The sequence below is a fragment of the Neolamprologus multifasciatus genome, chromosome 3, assembly GCF_963576455.1.
Source record: "Neolamprologus multifasciatus chromosome 3, fNeoMul1.2, whole genome shotgun sequence".
Classification (NCBI taxonomy): Eukaryota; Metazoa; Chordata; class Actinopteri; order Cichliformes; family Cichlidae; genus Neolamprologus; species Neolamprologus multifasciatus.
Window position 1 is genome coordinate 28012069 of NC_140441.1, and position 23073 is coordinate 28035141.

Consider the following 23073-nt stretch of genomic DNA (forward strand, 5'->3'; position numbering starts at 1 on the left):
CACCAGGCTGACTAGATGACCAGTATATCACCATTCTGCCCCAGTGGTTTGATGTTGTCTTTCTCCTTGCCAGTCTGCCTTACTGTCCTATATAACAATGAAGGTATAAATGCCTAGAAATAAATCTAACAATGCTGCAAATCAAACTTTAGCCAAGCCGTCACCCAAAAGGAAATTGATCTCAACGTCCACAGATACTTGATGAATGGACAGCAAAGGCCAATGAGATGAGAACTGTGAGACAATTTGCCTGCTATAGGCAATATCAAATATCGAAAACATCAAATCTTGGACAGTGTGTCTGTTGCTGAGATTAAGGGAGCTGAGTCCTGGTTTAATATTATCCATTTTACTGGCAACATTGAACTGTTTCTTATGGCTTATGTGGCTTAGAGGTGGTTTGCACAATGACTGAAGTTATGTCCTGGGTTAATGATCTTCTTAAAAGCACTGCATTAGTAACTTATTCAAATGCCTAATATAACAGCACCCTCTGGTGGCTGTGTAGTGCATTGAGTGTAGGGGTTGTAGTGAGACTCAGGAGCGTACTTCTATGTGAAGAAAGGAATGCAGTTAGAAGATGTTTTGGATAGAGTGAGATGGAGGCAGCTGATCTGTGTGGCAAACGGAGCAGCTGAAAGAATAAGAAGGCATTATTTACTTTTCCAGAAGCATCAAATCTTGCACATTCAAAACCCTAATGTTGTTGGGGGTGGTGTAGTTGTAAAATGTTTTTAAAAAAAAACATTGCAGTTGTGAGGCCACTACTTTTTCCCAAAAGTTTAGTAACAAAAGAAGCTTTGAGAGAGGTCTGAGGTAGACAACAACGAGACATCCAGGCCAAGGTGTTTCAGCAAGCACTGTATCAATGCCTGTTTAAAAGTTACAAGAACGTCTACTAAGCCATATACAATCTGTTTTCCTATTCACAGTGTGAGGATAAACATCTTTTTGCTCACGTAAACAAAAATACTTGCATTTGGTTTTGTGCATTGTCATCAAACTCACTGCAAGCATTTTAAATGTTTTAATAGAAGCAGCAGTGGCTGACTTTAACTTTCATGTAAACATTGAGGATTCAATGTCTGGAATTCAGGCATGAAATCAAAAGAAAAACACTGAAAACTTATTTCCAAGGGCTGCTAATGATTTGTCCCCAAGATTAGGGGTGGGTATCGTCATTGATTTCTATAACTCATTTGATTCTGGTTCACGAGGTCCAGATTGGATTCAGTTTTGATCACATTATTCAAACTAAAATCTATTAGAAATTTAGCTTTTTTAAACCCACCCCTACCCAAGGTGATTACAACTGATAATCATTGCCTTTTAGAGTTATTTAGATCTATAAAGTAGATTGTAATACTTGTAAAACTTTAAGCATATGCCCTTTTTTAGTTCCTCTTAGTATTGTAACCTGTTACGGTGCTTGCATTGACTCATGAAAGAGCATCCACTTAATTCCTATGATGTTGAATCAGATTAATGATTCAGCTATTTTGCCACAGTGACAAGAGCTGTGTTTGGAGTAAAGTTGATGCTTTCCAACCTAAGAAAATTGTACCAACTGTTAAGCATGGTGGTGGTAGCATCATGCTCTGTGGTTGTTTTGCTGCCATTGTAATTGCTTATACATCAGATGGAATAATGAAAGAGGCCTACCTACAAATTCTTAAGCTTCCCCTCAAATTCACAGATAGATGGTTAAAACTTAGAGACAGTTGGGTGTTACAACAGGAAAATGATCCTAAAAACAATGGATTTAAATGCTATTTAATGTTATGTTATTTATTTTAAAACAGTATTTAAAATCAAATAATGTCAGACAGATTACGATGGTGATGACAATTTCTGATTTCATCTTTTTTACATTCATGTTAAGATGAATAAGACAGGAAGTACAGCCATCTACAAAATACTGATACAAATCAACCTTTGCTTAAGCCCTTGCCTCCTATTTAACAAATAATGTCAAATAAGTTTAAAGAAGAAAGAAAACAATGTCCACAGACATAGATAGTTAAAGCCTGAATAGCAAAGATACATGAGTTAAGAGTTGCGAGCCAATTACTAATTACATTTGCAAAAACAGCAAACCATTGACCTTCAAAATCCTGATGTTGCTGTTCCTGCTACACTTGTTACTGTTGTAGTTGTAGCTCCCACTGCTGTTGTTCTTCTTCTTCAGCAGCTGACAACTTCAGGATTAAGCAACACAGAAGTCCATTCATAATCAGGTGACAGTTTGTGAAAAACAAAACATTCATATAAATTGCATTGTACTCATCTGTCACCTTCCTGTTGCCAGTGCTGTAAATTAAGCATTCAAGAATAAAACTGGGTAAGAAAACAACTAAGAAAGTGCACATTGCAAGAATCCCAATCAGGTCCTTCACTGTGGCAGCAGAAGGTAATTCAGGTGGCACTCTAAATTTTGCAGCGATACCCAGAACCAATCCAAAAGTAAAAATTGCCATCATGTATGCTGCCCACTGGATGAAGAAAGTATAAAATGGGATCAGAGCACACATGATTAAGTAAATAATTGCAAAGGTACAGCGTATTTTAGTTTCCTGTTGTGGGTTGCAGAGGTAAACAAGCGAAAAATAGGCAGTTAGGAGATGGAAAATCACTCCGAACCATCGCGAAATAAAACATATCAGAACGGTGTAGACACAGGTATATTTCAAGTTGCAGGCAGAAGCAGCCATCTGACCTCCCAAGATTATTGCTGCGATTACGTTTAGAATATCCATGGAAATCACAGCGATAAGAGGTCCGTGGATGTTGTGAACACCTCTGGAGCTGAATTGGTGGCATGAGTAGGGCATCCACCAGCTTCTTTTAAGAAGAACAAGTCCATCACGTTGATACCAGAAGGCCCAGATATAGGTGGCAATTCCGAGGAGGGTGTAACCGAGAAGAATTCCTGCACCCAAGTCAGGATTTCCCACAACACCCACAGTATCGTTGGATGATGCGTCTTGTCCATAGGACCAATCACTGATAAGACTTGTGATGTTCTCCATAGCTTTGTAGTCTTAATTAGCTTAATAAGCTTTGTGGGCATGCAGAAGGAGAAAGAAGAAAAAACATCTAGATCAACAGTTTCTCAAAGACATTAAATATTCACATGTAATACTGATCTGTTTTCCCAGTTACAGTGTGAGGATAAACAAATTTTTACCTGTTCTCATAAAGTGCACAAGAACGAATATTCAACAAACTTTACTTTAAGTAGTTGTTGCTACCAACATTTTTGGGTGTTAAACCATATAATCACCATTATATAATCATTTTTATTATTTACAGTGTGGCACAAATAACATGCGGTAGAGTGCCAGTTCTGTTTATTTTTGGTTCATCAACCACCTGCTTCATACTCAACATTTGACCTGAAAGTCTAACTTAAGGAAGTGATTTTAATTCTGTTTCTTCAACGCCAGAGAGCAGCTACCTAATCTTTACTCTCACAGAGTTCAATTATCTTTTCTTAACAGTGCTGCAGACTGAAGCAAAAAGGTAGTTTTCATTAGCAATATATCATTTGAACAGTGTATCTTTGTATCAAACACTTACATATAACTTTCAGGATCAAAGGGAATAATAATGAGAAGGCACAACCTCGAACAGAAAAAAGAGCAACGTGTTTAAATCAATAAAAGCATTTTGTACTCATTGTGCCCATAAAAAAATAAAACTCATAAAAAAAGGTTAAAATCCATCTTACCTGATATACAGAGGTCACTGTCCACAAAGTAAAAGTAACAAGTGAGAAACATTGTCTCTTTCAGCTGCAACTTTAGGGATATAAAGCAGATCATAAAACTAAGAATTCAAGCACATGCCCTCTTTTATTTCATCTAACCATCAGACTAGTCATAATCTATGCAGGTGCTTGTATCTATTGCCTAAAAACATTAGGTTAAGTCTCATTAAGTTAAATAGGATCAAATAGAATTTTTAACTGATATGGCTGATGTGATGTCAGTAATTTAAAAAGTCAGAAGATTGGGAAATCTTCAGATATAAGAGGAATATTATCATAAGAGAAAAAACAAGAGCAGCATTTTATGTAATCTTTTTCTGACCTTTGTCTGCAGGTTATGTATTAACCCACTAGTATGGTGGCAGTGTCCCAGACCGGCCCGCTTCACAATAAAAAGAGTAGTAGGTAGGTTGGTTGCTGAGTTTAAGGATTACAGTTTGAATCACCTGTACAAGAGTAAAGACGCAGAGAAATACAAGAACTTGACGGACTCAATCGGAACGCACATTTGAACCTTTACTAGCAAAGCTGCAAAAGCAACAAGGAGTTTCTACAAAGGTTCACACATCCAGGGATCGAGCAGTCAAGTAATTTCCCACAAAATCCCCCAAAACCTTTAAACTATTCTCTGATGCTAAGTTCAGTTTAGTCTCCGAAACTAATATGACCTGAGAATGTGCCCCTCTCCAGGTCTTTGTATGTTGTATGTTGGAGTGAGTTTGAAATCACAGAGGAGCTGGACTTTATTACACTTACTGAACATTATTACACTTATTTAACCTCATTTTTATTTCTCACTGAACAAGCATGACCATTCATTCATTTTAGGAATGGTGATCGGATAGTGATTAAATGTTGCTGTTTTTATTATGTCTAATTCCTGTGATACATTATGTCAATCCAGTTCTTCTTGGTCACTTAAAATATCTTGACTGGTGACTTCATTCATGACAAGTATGTTTGCAAAGCCACTTACAGTAGTTTAAATGCTGTCAATCCCTTTGGCACAAAACTAGCCACTTCAGTTAGTGTGCAATTAAATCTGATGGGCAGATTAATTGTTATTACTATTGAATTTTTTTTTTTTTTACATGCTGCAACCTAGTGTTGCTATGGGTGATGACATGGAGATAATTCCTCAACAACAAGAAAATAATTGAAAAAAATATCACACACATAAAAATCCACAGGCCAGTTACTCCTTCTCATTCCTGTGATTATGGTGCAAATGTTGCTCTGTGGAAGTATGTAAAAACGACAGATGTCTCAGTGTTTCACTCCAACTTTATTAGCTGACTCAGCAGAACTTCACATACAGAAAGCGCCAAAATCTCCACCCCAGCACTTCCCTTCAACTTGGGTGTGAGTGGAGCCACCTGGTGGTCCGCCACAGCTCATTGTTTTCTGTGCAACGTTATTAGAGATGGAGAAAGATTAAGAAAAAAAAAAGATAAGACAGGAGAGGAGAGGAAGAAGAGAGGTTATTTTCAAGAAGTAGGAATTACTAAGCATGTGAAATTTAAACCTTTCATGTAATGTCTTCATTCATTTTAGAGCTTGAAAAACAATGCATTTCTCATGGGTTGAAGTAAAAGACCAGGCAGGTTAGTGCAGGCTAAGCTTGTTGACTCATTGCTTGTTGACACTTATTCATAGACACATTCAGGATTTGAATTTGTTTAACATTCTAGCTAGGGGTGCAACGATACACAAAATTCACGGTTCAATTCGGTTCGATACTTTGGTGTCACGGTTCGATATTTTTTCGATACAAAAAAATGTTCATGCCTTTTTAATTTGTCATTTATTAAATTTTCACGGCACATTCTGCACCAAATCTCTGTGCGTTCATCATTTGTTTGAAGCCAGATCACCTCCTGCAACCACTTTTCCGAGAATACGCGCTTCTTTTGTGGTTCGGACTCCTTCTGACATTTCTTTGGAGGTGGAGGAACATCACAGTAATTGCTTAAAGGAGCTTCTTCGACATCTTTATGAGTTCTAAACAAATGTCTGTCCTCCTCCTGAAAATCTTATGTACGCAAACACGCGTTGCAACTTCTTATCTTGTGCGCGTTTTTTATTTTGACAGCGAATGCGCACCTGCGGACCACATATGTGCAGCCCTGGTTATTTAGCTCGCCATATTGCAGCCACAGAAATTCTTTTGTCCATGAAACCATAAAGCTGCACTTTTTTTTTGCCTTAGTCTGATTTGTCATAACTTTTCCGTTTTGTGGTAAGCTTTTCTTTGGCTGTCACTTCTTCACCCTGACCTGTCTTATTTGGCTCAGCAGAACTAAAATATATATCCTGCTGCTTTTACACACGCACTCACATAACGCTCAGCGATTCTCTGCGCAATCAACCTCTCACATGTTTAAGCTGCGGGAGATTTCACTTGTCATGTTTGCATAGTAAGCTAACGATTGATAAGACGATGTCAGAGGAATTGGTGCGCAAATTATCATCACTCACCAATCAGTGCTGTCGCTCTCTATACACAGTTCGCGCGATTGCAAAGTGAAAGCAAAAAACAAGCGCAAATTCAAACGCGATTTCAATATGTCACATATTGACAGTGGCTCACCGATGCCAATGACATAATTACCCAGCTACATTTCCGAAAGAATGCAAAAGCATTGACATAGATTTTTCCTTCCTACGATAGGCCGACGGGCAGGGCAGAGATAGATTTTGGTAGCCCGACTGGAAAAATTGCTAGCCCCGGGACGTCGGGCTAGCGATTTTGCGAGCCCTGTATCTGATTGAGGAATCACTCATGTTTGGAAAAGAGAGTTTATTACAGAGAAATGGCTCTTTCCAAAATAAAAGCTATACTATACGCTTCTTCTGGGCTATATTCTCAGCAGCATATTAAACATATCAGGTCCCCATAAGGAGAATCATGTGCTAACGGCTGTCTAAATGACTCGGCTAAAGTTTGTAGCATGCGTGCTTGTTGTTTTTGTCTGCTTCCACTTGTCTTTGCACTAGGATGATGTCGCGTAAATGTGCAGTCATATTTGTTGTGTTCCCACTAGTGTTTTCAGCGTAAATCTCGTTGAAATGACTTTAACGCCACAACATGGCAAATCTCCGTTAACGAGCTACCGCGGATCGCCCCGTGCGTGGGGCTGGACGGCCAACACGTTAACGAGCTAACTGCTCTAACGCACTAGTTCCCACCCATGTAATTGAGCATTGCGTGGCACATCCGACATAATATTTTACTTTTGTCCATGACACGCTTACCTTCAGGGTCATACGTCACATGAAAACCAAAATAGTTCCAAACTCCAGATCTGAATGAGGGTGGGGGAGGTTCAATTTGCCATGTTGCAACGAGAGCTTAACTTCTGTCTCGCTAGCTTGCCCTGCGCTCAGTGAATCTGCGTTCGACTACTCCGCCTAGGCTGCACTGTCGAGCACAGATCCACTGAGCGCTCAACACAGACAGCACCGTCAGAAGGAAAGTTGATAAAATAAATTAAAAATGTTGTATTGTTCGATACATATGCGTACCGAACCGAAAGCACTGTATCGAACGGTTCAATATCCTTACGAGTATCGTTGCACCCCTAATTCTAGCGTATACCCCTAATTCAACATTGTCATCTTTATATAAAGTTTTAATCTGAAACAAAGTTCATACCTGACCCCTCACACTAATTTTTTTTATTTTCACAATGCAAAATTTCACTTCCATATTATGAGTTACAGCACCCTCAAGTACACAGAATTTGTGGAATTTGGATTGAAATTTTTTCCAGTCACTTTCCAAAAAGCTATATTAGAAAATAATTTTAACACAGAAGTAATCAGGTCGAAGCCTGGCATGTAAAATCGAGACGTTTTTTCCTGTATTGACCAACCACCTAACCCAGATGTTGATATCACAATTGAAATTATCAGTTGATTATCAGGTTTGTAAACATCCAGTAAACATCCAGTAAACATCCAGTGGTCACAACCAATGGTTATTTTTGTTATTCTACATCCAGACATTACGTAAAATATAAATGGTGCAGTTTTCCTATTGAAACTATGGTGAATCCCACTTACACTGATCAACTGCAACGACTACAACTTCAACAACATGCTGACAAACGTTGAAAAGTAGACACAAAGCTGACTGAAAGCATTTCACAGGGAGGCTCATTTACCTTCCAAGGAAATAAGTATGGGGAATGCTCACATTCAGGTTAAGGCTGAAGTCCACAAACCAGTGATCTAGGTCATTGTATCTGTAGATATCTTCCATAGTAGAGTTTGTCACCAAAGACTGCATGTGTGTACTTTTGTCTCTTTTACAACCTCATATATCTTTTATAGTTTGATCTGTTGCCTGTGATAGTGAGCTTTGTATCAATAATAAATCATTTAAATGTTTCCACCCAAATATGCCCGTCTCTATCTGTCCTTTCCCCTTCTACAGTGTGCGCGTCACATGGTGGTTCAAGATGAAGGATGAGTCTAAATGGATTCTTGTATATGTCCAGTAGTGATAAAGTGCAGAAGAAATATGTATCTTATTTACTTTGAAAGAAACGTTAGCAGGAAAGAAGTCTTGGCAATGCGAAAACATTGTAACTGGAAATTTTACTATGTTTGGTGCTGTTTTTAATTGACAAAAAGCTTTAATTGTTACAGTCAAGGAAGCTGACTGTGTGGAATGAGGAGGAGGACCCAAGTACAGACATCCGTCAACAAAACTTAAACTTAACAGAAAATGAGCCGTTTATTAAAGGCTGGTTTTGACACTACAAAACAAAGGGCAAAGGAGAAACTACACATTAACCTAAACTGGATGAACTAAGGCTAAACATAAGAAAAAAACCCAAGAAAAAAACCCAAAAACATGAATGTGAACATGGGCACCTGATATGGAAAACCTGAAATATGAGAAGGCTTGAAGGTTTTGATTTTTGACAAGCTCAGCATTCAATCTGGCTGATCTTGACCTTTTATCTCTTTCCAGGGGGAAGTAAGAGAAACAGTTTCTTGAAAAATATCCACTGACCAGTTGAAAACTGTGTCAGAGTAAAGTAAGTGATTTGTGTAGATTGATAGGGTGGTGACCGTGCTTTTATTTGACAGATATCACTAAAAAAAACTGTTTTTTTTGTGTAGGAATAGACTGTTTGACGAGGGCTGTGCCCAAAATGAAAAAAATAATTATTATTTTATACTTCTTTGTTCTTTTCTCTGTTAAGTTCAGATAAAATATGAGCATCAAATATGGCCAATGTTTATTAAAAAGACAAATGTGTTTAAATTTTTTTATTGAATGGAAGTTTTAGAATGCAAAGTGTGTAAAGTATAATGTTTTCCTCTATAAAAATAAATTACTTGCTTTTCTTTGATATACATTGGATTTAAAATCAAGCATTAACAGTGAGAGTACAATGCTAATCTTCAACTCGGATTTTATCTTCATTACATTCACTGCAATATGAATATGAGAAGAAATGCAATCTTCTAAATACTGCTGGAGATTAACTTCTAGTGAAGCCGCCATCCCTCTTTAACAAATGAAGCAAAATAAGTTTAAAATAGAAAGTGATGTCCACAGACAAAGACAATGTTGATGCGTTTGTCCAACATATCCATCTACAAACTCACATAAGTCTGGTGCAGAAATTTAATGTGAGTTTTGTCCATTATGTATAGTAAATATAGAAGCATCACGTCTCCAGTCCTGTTGTTGCGGTTGTTGCAATTGACGTTGTTCTGGTTGCTCCTGCTGATGTTGTGGTTGTTGCCACTGACGTTTTTGAGGTTGTTGCCACTGAGGCCATTGACTTTGTGGTTGTTGCGACTGATCATTTAGTGGCTGTTGCCACTGTTGTTTCTGTTGTAGTTGCAACAGTTGTTGTGGTTGTTGCTGCTCTTCTTCTTCTTCCTCTTCTTCTTCTTCTACACCAGCAGACAACTTCATGATTAAGAAACACAGGAGGCCATTGAAAATTAGCTGAAGGTTTGTGAAGAAGAGAACATTCTCATAAATCATTTTACTGTCAGAGGTGCCGATGATGTTGAATAGGCACTCAAGAATAAAACTGGGGAGGAAAACAACCAAGAAAATATACATGGCGAGTGCCGTGATCAGTTTCTTCTCTTTGGCAGGTGCAGGAGATGCAGCTGATAATCTAAAGTTTATAATGACACCCAAAGCCAACCCAATGGTGATAACTCCCAAAACGTAGATGGCCACCTGTTTTACAAATGCATAAACAGGGGACAAAACACAGATCAAAATGGAAATTACTGTTAAAAAATAGCACTGTTTGGATTCGCTTTTTGGATGAATAAAGCAATGCAGGCACCAAGCAGAGGTCAGGAGATGTAAAATCACTCCATATAATCTGGTCAACAACCATGCGACTGAAAGCCATGAAGAACTGCAAGAGATTCCACAGTTGGAGATAGACTCAACATATCTACTTCCTACACTTATTCCCATGAAAAAATTTGCAATATCCACGCAGATCATATAGGTAAGAGGAAAGCGGATGTGCTTAATGAGCCTGCGCTGATAAAAGAAAACGCAGATATAGGTAACCATGCCCAGCAGAGAGGTGGACAGAAGAATTCCTCCAGCCAAATTGCGGTCTTCATAAACACCTGCTCTGGTGTTCCCCATTGTGTGATGGTATTAACTAGTTGTATGGACCTAATGGAGGAGACAAAGTAAAAGATTTTTTTTCTATTTAAAAAGAAATGTTACATGACCACACATAACTTTCTATAATCTTTTCCACACCGGTCAGACATTTCATGTTAAAAGTGTTACAATGCAGATTGACAAATTTATAAGAGGAATTATTTTATGTATAAAACAATGGTAAATATAACTATACAGCTTGGGTCATCCATGATGCCACTTGGACACAATGTCACCATTTAAAGGTTAAATTCTGACATTTTTTTTTCTCAGTGCCTATTGTACTACTTTTAATGTATTTGCTGTCATACCTGAATTCGACATATTTGTTTTTGCAAATTAGCCTATAAAACAACTTGCTGAAGACTGCAATATCTCTGCTCAATGCTTCATTGAAATCGGGAAAACTAAAAGTTATCCACAGCAAAAATATTAAAATCACCTCAACACATATTTTTTAGAAATTAACAAAACACATTCAACATGTTTTTCTTTTTTATCTTCACACAATGCATTATGTTCATTGTCCAATTTTCATTGCACTGTGTAAAGAAATGAAAAAAATTATTACTGATTACAAGTGATGAAACTGCAAAATGTTTACTTTTCACAGATGTCATCCAAATACATTTATCAGCATTAAAAGAATTAAAAGTAAGAAAACATTCAAAGTGTACTCCTACCTGCAGGTACTGACCATCTGTTGCCAAGCAAAAGCTTCTGAGTGACAAACACGTCTCTTTGTTCAGTATATTTATGGCACTGAAGTGCCTTGTAAAACCCGTGGCACATGATTTCCAAACACACCCACTTTTAACGATGAATTTACTTTGAAAGCAGGCAACACTCTGAATGCACGTTTCTTTTTGGTGAAATGTGATCTAACTTTGGTCACATTTCTTTACACTGAAACTGAATTCACTTCATTTTAATTGTGAGGGATTATATGATGTAAAAGATATAAAACGTTTGCACTTTTTATACTTTTATTGAAGCCTGGGGAAATCTGCTGACAAAGTATGCGATAAAAAAAATAGTGCAGAATTTTATAAGATAATAAAATCTTCTTGCCACATTGATTCAATTTGCATTATGCAACATCCATCATGTGAAAAACAATGCCAGATGTAACAAATATGATTGTAATCCTAGTCACGACATGTAACACATTGTACTTGAGACCTTAAACAATTATTTCATGCCTTAGGCTTTAAAGGGTTAAACGTTGCTTTTACCTGGAAAACTTTTTTTGAGCCACTTTTGGGGTGGAATGCTCAAATGAAAATGGGTGGTGGTCATTTTCATGGTGAACACAGCTGGGTGGTTTTACCTGCAATTTTAGGATAAAGATTTAGTGCTAAAAACTATCTAGTAATGTAAAGTCTTTTTGCCTGATAATAGCAACAAATATATTAGAGAAGCATGGCACACAACATCATTGTATTTGCACAGCTGATGCTCATGACTCAGCTGTGTCTATGAGCATTAATTAGGATCTTGCTCTTACTGGTCATGGGTTCTCTCCAGGTATTCCAGCCTTCTCCCACAGTCCAAAGTCATGCAGTTAGTGGAGTTGGGTTAATTTGAGATTCTAAATTGCTCATAGGGGTGAATGGGAGTGCGAATGGTTTTGTATCACTCTATGTTAATACTGCATCGAACTGGCGACCTGTCCTGGGAGTACCCTGCCTCTTAACCCATGTTGCTGGGATAGATTCCAGCTCCAGATCATTTGTAACCTTCACTAAAGACTTTTCAGTACTGTGATAAGCTCTGAAACCTGACTAAAACTCTTCATATAAACTATTCATCTGCAGATGATCAGTTAGCGGTTTTATGCTACTTATACTTATGCTACTTTTAGCTACTTATAGATTGGCCTATAAGTAGCTAGGATAGCTTTGTCAAGTGATGACGGTCAGATTATTGCCACCTTAAAGGCCTGTGGTATGTAGCCTATTAATAGAGATAGATTGATCATATTTGAGGTTTAAGGGTTAATTAATAATAGGATAATTTGAACAGTCGTAAAGGCATGGGAACTAAAAGATGGAGGAGGAAGTCAAATTGATTGAGTTGATTATTGAAGTTCAGAAGGATCAATAAGACAGGACTCTAAATAAATATCAACAGTATTGAATCTAGCTATACATAATGACACTGTCTCTATTATGTAAGATGATTGTGAGTAATTTTTTCCTCTAATTGTTAACCTTTCATTTATTAGGAAATTCATGAAGTCAGGGTTAGGGTTAACCCTAACCCTGACAGTTAAAGGAATACTCAACAGATAGTTCAGCTGAGCGCTGGCTCTTTGCTAGCCTTGCTACAGTGCTGAAGGAAAATCTGGGATGGTTCTCATTTTCTTCAACAAACAACAACAAACTATTTTTCATGGATAAATCAAGATGTTCTAAAATGGTGAAATAATATTTTCTCTCAAGTTTATGCTTTAAGGTGTTTGAGAGTTATACCAGGGAGTCAAGTATTTCTGACTTGAGGTTTTCTCTTTCTAAGGACCCATCACTTCCAGAGCCATTTTCAGTGATGATGTAACCATATTAACCTCTGAAGCCCCAAGCCTAACTGATCTCCTGCCTTTTGCCCCCGTATCAGGGGGCGTTGGGGCTTAAGAGGTTAACAAGATAATCAACTTCTATGGGAATATGTCTTGGAATGAAAATGCCAGGATGTCTTTAGGTTCAGGGCAGGGATAACTCAGTAGGTAAAGTTTTGGCCCTGTGATCGGAAGCTCAGGGGTTCAATTCCCCTGAACAGCTACCCTGAGGTACCCCTGAGCAAGGTACAGTCCCTGCACACTGCTCCCTGGGCACCCAGTGGCAGCCCACTGCTTCACTGAGTGAATGGGTTAAAAGTAGAGAGGAATTTCCCCACGGGGATCAATAAAGTATACATTATTATTATCCCCGAAGCTTCTTCAGTTCTAAGAGCAATTGCTGAAGAGTCCCAGATTTTAAACCCTATGAGAGTGTCCCCCTAGAAGATTTGTACAGAAATACTGTGGATAAATGTGCAACATATCTACATCTGTAGGAAGATTCTCAATGAATTACAGCACATATGCAGTAGTGAGTGGTGCAATGCGGAAGAAATGATATGCATGTAACTGTCCTGTGTTATGAAATTTGGAAGAAATCTCAGAAATCTCTCAAAATCTTTTAGTTGCAAAACTTAATGCATTGCATTGATTTGTCTCTGCGCTGTTTTTCATTAACAAAAAATTTTCATCAGAATAAAAAGGGAATGTAATTTGTGCATTTGTGAAGACGACCCCACTCAACCCTAACCTCTGCATTGCATTCATTTAATACCCTGCAGTGTTATTGTGTTATTTCTTAGATCTGAGTGAAAACGTAAGGATGTACAATACTAATAGCGCCTTGAGGCGACATTTGTTGTGATTTGGCGCTATATAAATAAAATTGAATTGAATTGAATTGAATTAATAATGTAGGTACTGATGATACTAACAACAAATATGACGTGGGCATAAAAAAAATGATGTTTTGGGTTGTTGCATAGTTTAAGCACAGAAATGAACTGATATGATGTTATATTGAAATCTAATTGACTTTGGCACAGTGGTAAAATATTTACCAACTACAGTGCTGTCTCATTGTTCACCACTGGAGGGAGTCAGACACAAGTGTGTGTGTGTGTGTGGGGGGGGGGGGGGGGGGGGGGGGGGGGGTACTGGCCCACAAAATCTAAGCGCTGTTGTGGGCTCACTAACACCTGTGCAGTGTGTGTTGTGGTGGCATTCAAGGATGGAGGCCCTGGTGTTTGTTGAAACTAGCTCTTGTGACTTGGAATGTCACCTCTCTGGTGGGGAAGGAACATGATCTAGTGCGTGAGCAGTGTTGGGAAGGTTACTTGACTACCACCAGGACTGCACTGCTTTTAACAGGGTCCAAAGAAACAGGTAAATAAGATTGCACAGCAGCAACCTGTTCTGAGTTTGTTTTTACCACTTTTGCATTATGTGTAATGTAATTTAGGTCAGTGATCAAGGAGATGGTTTTGTGATTTGTACTGACACTGCAACAATACAGTATCAGAGTTTAAGGGAAATCACAAATCACCAAATTTAATTACTGTTGTAAGAATTTCATGAATTTACAGGTGATTACCCTTTTGGTTCTATACTTGTTTTTACAGTTTTATTGAATATTGTGTTGGCACTTCCTATGTGTCTCAGGGGGCATCTCTTTTACATATCTCTGGTATTTCCTGCCTCCCTCTGGTTCTATTTCCGGCTCAGTCTGGTCTCGGTGGTTGTTTATTTTTCTGTCTTTGTGTCATCTGAGTGTCCCGTCTTTTGTTACTGCCTGTTTTATTTTGGTGGTCTTAAACCTCTTGTGTGTCATGTCTAGTTCTACTTCCTCTTTCTAGTTATCTGTTAGTACTTAAGCCTTGTTCCCAGTTACTGTATGTGTCTTGATGCATTCTCAATCATCCAGGTAAGTAAATCTTCAAAAGTTGATTCTGTTCATCTGAACGTAGCGTTTTCAGTGGGAGAAACGTTTCGTCACTCATCCAAGTGACTTCTTCAGTCTCAGCTGACTGCAGGTTTCACCAAATCTTATAAACCAGCCCACTGAAGGAACAATGGGCTGGGAGGTCAGTTCCTTGATCATTAATATGCAAATTCTCATGACCATTGATCAACAACCACTGACCAAAACCCACTGTGCTCTAATTATCCTTGACAAATTGAACCTCTGTGTTGATATTGTTTGTCTATATTTCAATAAAAAGGACAAACTATCACTCATCAATGAATCCCTAAACTGGTATGAGGCTCGGAGCTTTTGCAGATTGAAGTACAATGACCTGGCCACCATAAATAACATGAATGATGAAAACCAGCTGATCAGCACACTGGGCAGCAATGTGTCAGCCAGCTGGATTGGGCTTTACAACGGACAGTATAAAAGGTGGCTTTGGTCTGATGGCAGCGGCAGAGCAGACTTCACCAAATGGAGCCCTGGTGAACCAATCAACTCTGGAGGCATTGAGTCATGTGGAGAGATGTATGCTGATGGCTTCTGGAATGACGCGCCATGTGGTGTAAACAAAGCTTATGTGTGTTACGAAAGTAAGTAATGCAATTAAAGTAATGTAGATAAAAACACACCTTAAAAACAAAGTGATTAATATTAACAGCAACTCTGAGATCTTAGGAGTTCGTACTGCTTAATCTGAACTTAATTTGTCTAATGATTTTAATATAAATTATTTTTGATACGGATAAAGGTTAGTTTATATTAGTTATTTATATCTAAAAACAAAGACAAGAAAAAGTCATTAGTTGACTTGTAGACATGTTAGTGGTGTCATTCTGAGGGTTTGATTCACCACTTTTGGTCCACTGAAACTGAAATATCTGGATGGATTACTATGAAAATTGAATATTTTCAAAAGGATATATTCCTGGATATATCTGCAAATTAACATTGGAAATAATCTCATAGCCAATCAATGGTGGGGAGGTTCAAGAGGTTGCTACCCTTAAAACAAACTCAAGAGTGTGTTGTTGAAACATCGTTAAAATGGTTCAGAACGCAAAACTACAAATCAAAACAGGGAAAAAAAACTAAGTGATTCATGGACAAGAAAAGTGGTCTGGGAACTTTGAGCATATCTACTAGCTTGAACAGGAATACTCACAAAAACAATACATCAGCCTCTCATTGTGTAAAAACTGATGTGTTTTTCTTCTAAAAAAGATATCCATACAGTTTACCTTTTGTTAAATAAGCTGTAAAATCATTTCTATGCAGATTAGCATATGGCTAAAGGAAATAAAAAGTTCAGTGTGTCAACTAATATGTGATCAACAATGACTGACATAATCCAACAGCAGTGGAGCACATTAGCAGCACATAAACAAGCAGAGTTTTATAAAGCAGGAAGTAATCTACTGAACAAAATAATAAAGTGCATGCCTATGTTTTTCACGAGTGTATATCACCAGAAACATTGTGACCCTGCTCTTAGTACACCTTTTGTATCTCTTGTATGTGACTATGACTTTTCTTGGCAGAAATATGAGACCTGATTTCCTTTTACTCCTGTCTTTTTTGTGTGTCTAGCTCAGCAGGATGGCAGCAAGAAGTATGTGCATTACTTACAGGGACAAACCTGGCCGAGCAGTCAGGATTTCTGCAGACAGAAACACACTGATCTGGCATGTGTGCATTCAGAAGAGGAAAATGTAGCGATTAATACACTAACCTACAGAGTGTGGATGGGTCTGTTTAAAGATTCCTGAGTCTGGTCAGATGGAACAGAAACCTCCTTCAGGTATTGGAAAAGAAGTGGAAGTTATAGTGGAAACTGTGTTACTGTGGAAGGATCACAGACGGGACTCTGGACACCAGCTGACTGTAACCAGAAAGCAACATTCATGTGTCAAGGAGGTAAGTTCCGAAAACACAAAACTAATATGTTCATTGATAATGTGATCTACAGACGTTTTCTATTTTTACATTTTGGCATGAAAATTTGGTTTGGATTTCACTGACTCCACTACTTCCAGCTTACTCCTGCAGAAGGTACAAACGCAGATTTGTGGGTCACCATTTCTTAATTGTTCGACCAGGGGAAACTGGTTGTGCAGCAAGAGTTCATAAAACAACAGAAAACATCACAACAAACAAAAACTACCAACAGAAAAATAATATCAGTAAGCACTACACATTTCTGTCACTCGTGAACAAGACAAAAGATACTTAAACTCCTCACCTGGGGTTGTAATTCATCCAAAACCTGAAGTAGGTTCTCCACCCTCTTCTAGCTGAAAACCGTGATCTCAGACTTGGAAGAGCTTATGGTTAAAAAACCAACTGATGACTGAGCTGTGACTGAGGTTGTCCTAATGCTATCTTTACTTGTAATAAATAAATACCACTTGGACTGGGCAGGAAAGCATGGCTGCTGGGATCACTGGAATAAACAAATCCCTCCAATGCGATGAGGTGGGAATTCATGGAGGGGCATTTTGACCCTGAAAGAGATATAAATGAGATTACATGTATAAGTCTGTGAAGGTTCTCAGTCATCCATGTCATCGTAGTCAAAGGAGCTTGCAAAGAAAAGCATCTGGACTTCTTTAAGTTGCTTGAAGACGTTTCACCTCTCATCCGAGAAGCTTCTTCAGTTCACTTCTTCAGAACTATATATCTATCTATCTATCTATCTATAGATAGATAGATAGATATCTGATTTGCAACAGGAGAACGTCTGTGATGTCATATATGTAAAGTAGATGCACAATGTCGAGTGACAAAAGTTCTGAGTCATCCTTCAAGTGACTGTAATTACATACAAAGTTCTAATAGAAAGGTGGATTTCACTTTGAAATTCAATAATATTTAGTTTGGATCTTTACAAGTTTATATATATTATTTACAGGTCTACATATCTAATTTTTAAGTAACTGTTTTTAAGGCTTGTTTTTCTTTTGTTGTAATGTAATACTAACATAATATGTAATAAATAGAGTGGGGTTTTTTGTTGTTGTTGTCTTTTTTCTTTTTTCTTTTTTGTTGTAGGGTTTGAGACAAAACAAATAAGGATGATTTTCCATTCAAACAACCTCCTGTAGTTGACTGCAGCCATATTCAAATTCCTTCTTGGTATTGCCAGGATGTTCTGCAGCCAAGAAAAGATCACATAACACAGATAACTAAGCATAGTGGCATTTCCTTAAGCCTTTAAGACAAATTCTTTCACAGTTATGTGTTAGTGACTCTATTAGATATGATGGCAGCTGAAACCAAGCAGGGTAAACTAAGAATGAATCATTTCTGGGCATAATGCAGCGTAACTAAGAGAGGACTCAGAGCCACCTGATGCAGCCCTAACTGTATGCTTTATCAAAAAGTAAAGCCTAATCTTAAAAGTAGAAAGGGTGTCTGTCTCCTGAATGCAAACTGGGAGTTGGTTCCACAGAAGAGGGACCTGAAATACTCTAGGAACCACAAGAAACCCGCAATCTGAAAGTTAAGTATAGCTCTATAATGGAGCTTAAGAAGAGTCCGGCCTGATTCTCTTACAGTATAACAATCATAATAATAATAAGTACAGTAACAGTAACATTAGTTAGTGACTAAAAAGCCCTGGTGACTTTTCTCTGTTTCTCATATAAACCATTTTAGTCCCTCATCTTCAGCTGCAGGTCTGAAGTGGAGACTGCAGGTCTCTTTTGGGAGCTGGAACAGGCCATGTCAGAGGGTTTCTTAAATCCAGTGGCTCGCTTGGAACCCCAGTCAAGTAAAAAAGTACCTGTTACCAGGTACTATCACCTAACAGAAAACCCTAAAAGCCGTGTCAAGCTGACACAAGTGGGTACTGATAGAAAAGGGCTACCACTGTTTGTCTTTCCCTGCACATGTGCGCTCCACAAGTATTAATTCTCAGTTTAGATTTCTGTAGATCTTGGTTTTCAGTGTCTTTTGTACCTTATATTCCATGTTTTGGATTTTCATTACCCGCCAGATAAAGTTTGAGTTTACCACAGCCTGCCTTTTTTTTTTCCATTAGTACCTACTCAGATCAACTTGGCATGGTTCGCAATGGTTTTCAGTGTTTTCCATTAGGTCATAGGTACCAGGTACTTTTTAGTACCCGTGGCTACAAGCAATCCAAGCAGATACTAAAATGTGATGTAGTCAAACTGCATGCCACCAATTGGCTGGCCAGTAGCGTCACTCGATGAGTCGTGAGAGAGTCTCTTTCATGAAAACTTAAACCACCATTTTTGAAACCCGACAATGAGGGTAATGGCTACAAAAAACAATGTGTTTCTCTTTACAGGATGCTGACTGCAGATGTGACCAGGAGGTTTTACTGCAACATTAGTGGATAAAGTGGTTTGTAGAGCTAATGGATGGAGACAGATTTTTTGAAGATTCTTTCTCACCTCAGTGAATTTATTTACCCCATAATTGTTTGACAGCTAACAGCTGATGGACCTGAGTTATTAAGTAAATTAAACTTAATACTCAGTTAAAGCTTAGCTTTAAAAACACTGGATGTTGTCCCAGTTAGCCTTAAGTTGTTTTGTCATGATATTGTAAAAGGAATACTTTTATAGTACAATATTTAGGAAAAACATGATTTAAAAAAAATGCTAATAATACTTGTAAATCATTCTTTAGTTTTGAAAAATGTGCCTTACTACGGAGCCCCGCAGGGGACATGGGAGAAAAAAAATTTAAGATGGACTTTTGCGAGATCTGGCAAAAACTTTTGCCAGATCTCACAAAACAAACTCGGGCTCTTGCAAAAGTTTTGCGAGATCTCGCAAAAGTTTTAGCCGCATTCTTCGGAGGCCGCCAGCTCGAAGCCGACCGGGAGGTCGAGGCACGATGTGCCGGGAAAGCGGTGTTCCTCCCGGCTGTAGTAGGTCTCGACCTCCCGTTAGCTTCGAGCTAGTGGGTGTCAGATCTCTGAAAATGTCGGCGCACTTTTGCAAATATGTGATGTCTTGTAAACCGAGCAGGTATCTGACGTTTACACAACTACATTCACGCCTCAAAATATCTTAAAAGTGTATTTTGTGACCCAGAGAGAGTAATATTACAACTAAGTAGCTGCCGCCATTGTTGGAATTCAACTTTTGCGAGATCTCGACAATGCTGTCATTAAAACATTATGACCTAAATACTGAAGTGAGCTTAAACAAATTCAAATGATGGAAATGGTTTCCAGTAATGTTTAAGATAAACAAACTATATGCATATATCACACCTGATTTGCAACAGGAAACAGAAAAAAATGACTGAGTCATGGTTTAAGTGACTAACTCCAAACAAAGTCTACTTCTAATTTAAAAGTTTATTTAGATATTATATGGGCATTAATTTAAATTTTAAATCAATTTAAATTTCATGTAATTTCTTCAAATTCATTTTGTTTTGTTTCTTTCTTGTGAAGATGCTTTGAATCAACAGAAAGTTTAGTCTTAATACTTTAATTACTTTTCAAGGTCTTGATATTTTTATTTACATTAAATAAATATTTTACAGTTTGTGTTTACAGTAAAGTTGATAATAGGTAAATACAGTATTTTCTTACCATCTGCATAAAACATGGTTCACCACCAACCAAAAAATAAAGTTACGTTATATTAGTGTATACAATGTCTGAATGTTTGAGCACAATTCCTTAATTTGTGGGGTTGCTGAGAAAACAAATAAGGACAATTTTCTATTCAAACAATTTCCAATAACTTTCTCCAGACATATTCAAATTCCTTCTGTGAATGGTGTTTATGTACTTTGTCCTTTTGATGGCTACTCCCACGACTGCAACATTTGTGATAAGGTCACATACAAAAGGTAACTAAGGATAATTTCCAGTGAAAATCTAGTGAGTGGCAGTTCTCTGGCTCAAAATGCCTTTTTGATGTCAGAGGTCAGAAGAGAATGAACAAACTGCTTTGAGAGGATACGAAGGAAACAGTAACTCAAATCAAAGTAACATTGGTTTAAGTTACAACCAAGGTGAGCAGAACAACTGAGCTGAACACGCAATATGACAAATATTGAGGCAGATTTGCTACAGTAGCAGACGATCACACTCTGTGTCCCTCCTTTCAGCTAAGGTGTAGAACCCGGAACTGAAAATCACACGAGCCCACCAAAGTTGGATGACATAAGATTGGAAAATATGTTGCCAGGTCTGACGAGCTGATTTCTAATGCAACACTCAGATGGCAGAGTCAGAATTTGGTGTAAACAACATGAAAGCATGGATCCATCCTACCTTGTATCACTGGTTCAGGCCAGTGGTTTGATAGTGTGGGGGATATTTTTTGGCATAAAATCCACAGCTTCCCCCACAATAATAATTTTCAAACAACACTGACTACCTATAGATTATATTCAGACATTCAAATAATACATTCATCCCACTGGATCATGATAAATAAATTATTTAATTTGAACTGAAAACAAGTAACTCAAACATGAATTATAAATATATAAATAAATATAAATATCTATGGGTTAATATTTTTAATTACCAGTGAACTGTGGGGATTCATGTGTACTTTTCTGAAGTCAAGCCCAGTGAACTTTAAGCTCAACACATTTTAACTATTTGATACACTGCACTGCTGATGTAGCATTTCTTAGAACTGACTGAACTAAACTGAATTCTTCTCGAAATGTGTAAAGATATAAAGTGATAATGATGCAGGTATTGATGATGCTAATAATAAATAAGAATGGATATGATGAAAACAAGGTCAAAAATCAAAGATATTATGAAGCCTGTTCTGGGCTTTTGGTTAGTTTTGGCATAGAAATGAATTGTTATTATGTTATATTGAAATATAATAGACTTTTTGGCACAGTAGTTATATATTTAATGTCACCAGTGCAGTGTCAACTACAGTAATTCTCTACAGTGCTGTTCAATTGCTCACCAGTGGAGGGAGAAAGACCCCAGTGTGTGTGTGAGTGTGTAGGTGTTCTGGCAATCAGTATGTTATGGAGACAAAGATCTGTTTCCAATGCGGGGACCTGTTGCAGTCTAAAACCAAAAAACCATCTCCACATGAGAAACTGAGCACAGGATTTGTCACAGTCCAGAGTCTGGTGACTCCATGTTTATGTTTTTTTTTCTCATACTTCTGTGATTTAGTGGTTTTCATGGCTTTATCTTTTGTATTTCTAGTTTCCCCTCGTTTTTCTTTAGTACCTTGGTGATTTTCCAGCCCATAGGTTTTGCCACTATGCCTACCTTGTGTTCCTTGTGTTACACCTAGTGTCCTGGTTTCTGTGTTCGTGTATTTCCTGTTCACGTTGACACGTCCCGTGCCCTGCATCAGTGTTTTCAGTTTTGTTTCCCCTTTGTCTCGTCACCTCTAATTATGTTCAGCTGTGTCTCCCTCCTCTGTGCCATTTCCTTGTTTCCCTCTGTGTGTGTGTAAATACATTGTGTGTGTTTTCCTCTGTTCCTTGTCAGATCGTCTGTTTGTCATCTTCAGTGTTTCTCCTGCATTACCTCTGTTCATCTTTCCCTTTGTCTCATCCCTCTGTTTGGCAAATGGTAATGAGGCCCTAGGGGACTTCAATCACACTATTAACATCTAATCACCCGATGTCCAGCCACACCTTGTCATCCTCTCTCTATCTGACTTTTCCTCACACATTAATATGAATTTATAATTAATTTATAATTTAACATAGCAAAAAAAACATAAGCAGAGAATAAAACAAAAAATATGAAACTAATTTGTAACATTTGAATATTTAATCACATTAATCGCACTTCATGTTTCATTCAGTTAAAGCCATTTTACTTTAACTGGGTTTATCATTAGGTCAGTCTCACATGAACATTCATTTCAACATTTCTTTGAAATTCAGTTACAGAGGAATACTTTCTCCTCACTTTTTCCCTTCAAACTTTTATGTTTGCTGATCACAACACACTTAATATACGTTTTTCTTTTGTGATCAAATCAAACATGTTAAAGTCAGAGATCAGTGTCTTCTTAGAGTTTCGCTCATTCCCCCACTCACACACACAGGCCATTTCCACACAGACTCTCAGTGAGAGCCCTACCACTAGAATCATTGCTATATTTCATTGCTATATT

The 23073-nt window shown here is 37.8% G+C and overlaps 1 long non-coding RNA gene across 1 annotated transcript; it reads right to left on the bottom strand.

The window, feature by feature from the left end:
- Positions 1 to 8835: 8835 nt before the first annotated feature.
- On the bottom strand, positions 8836 to 12167 carry LOC146522422 (uncharacterized). Its single transcript, XR_014871690.1, has 2 exons — positions 11672 to 12167; positions 8836 to 9704 (listed from the first exon to the last, which is right to left on the bottom strand). It is a non-coding gene; the product is annotated as an uncharacterized LOC146522422 (long non-coding RNA).
- Positions 12168 to 23073: the final 10906 nt, after the last annotated feature.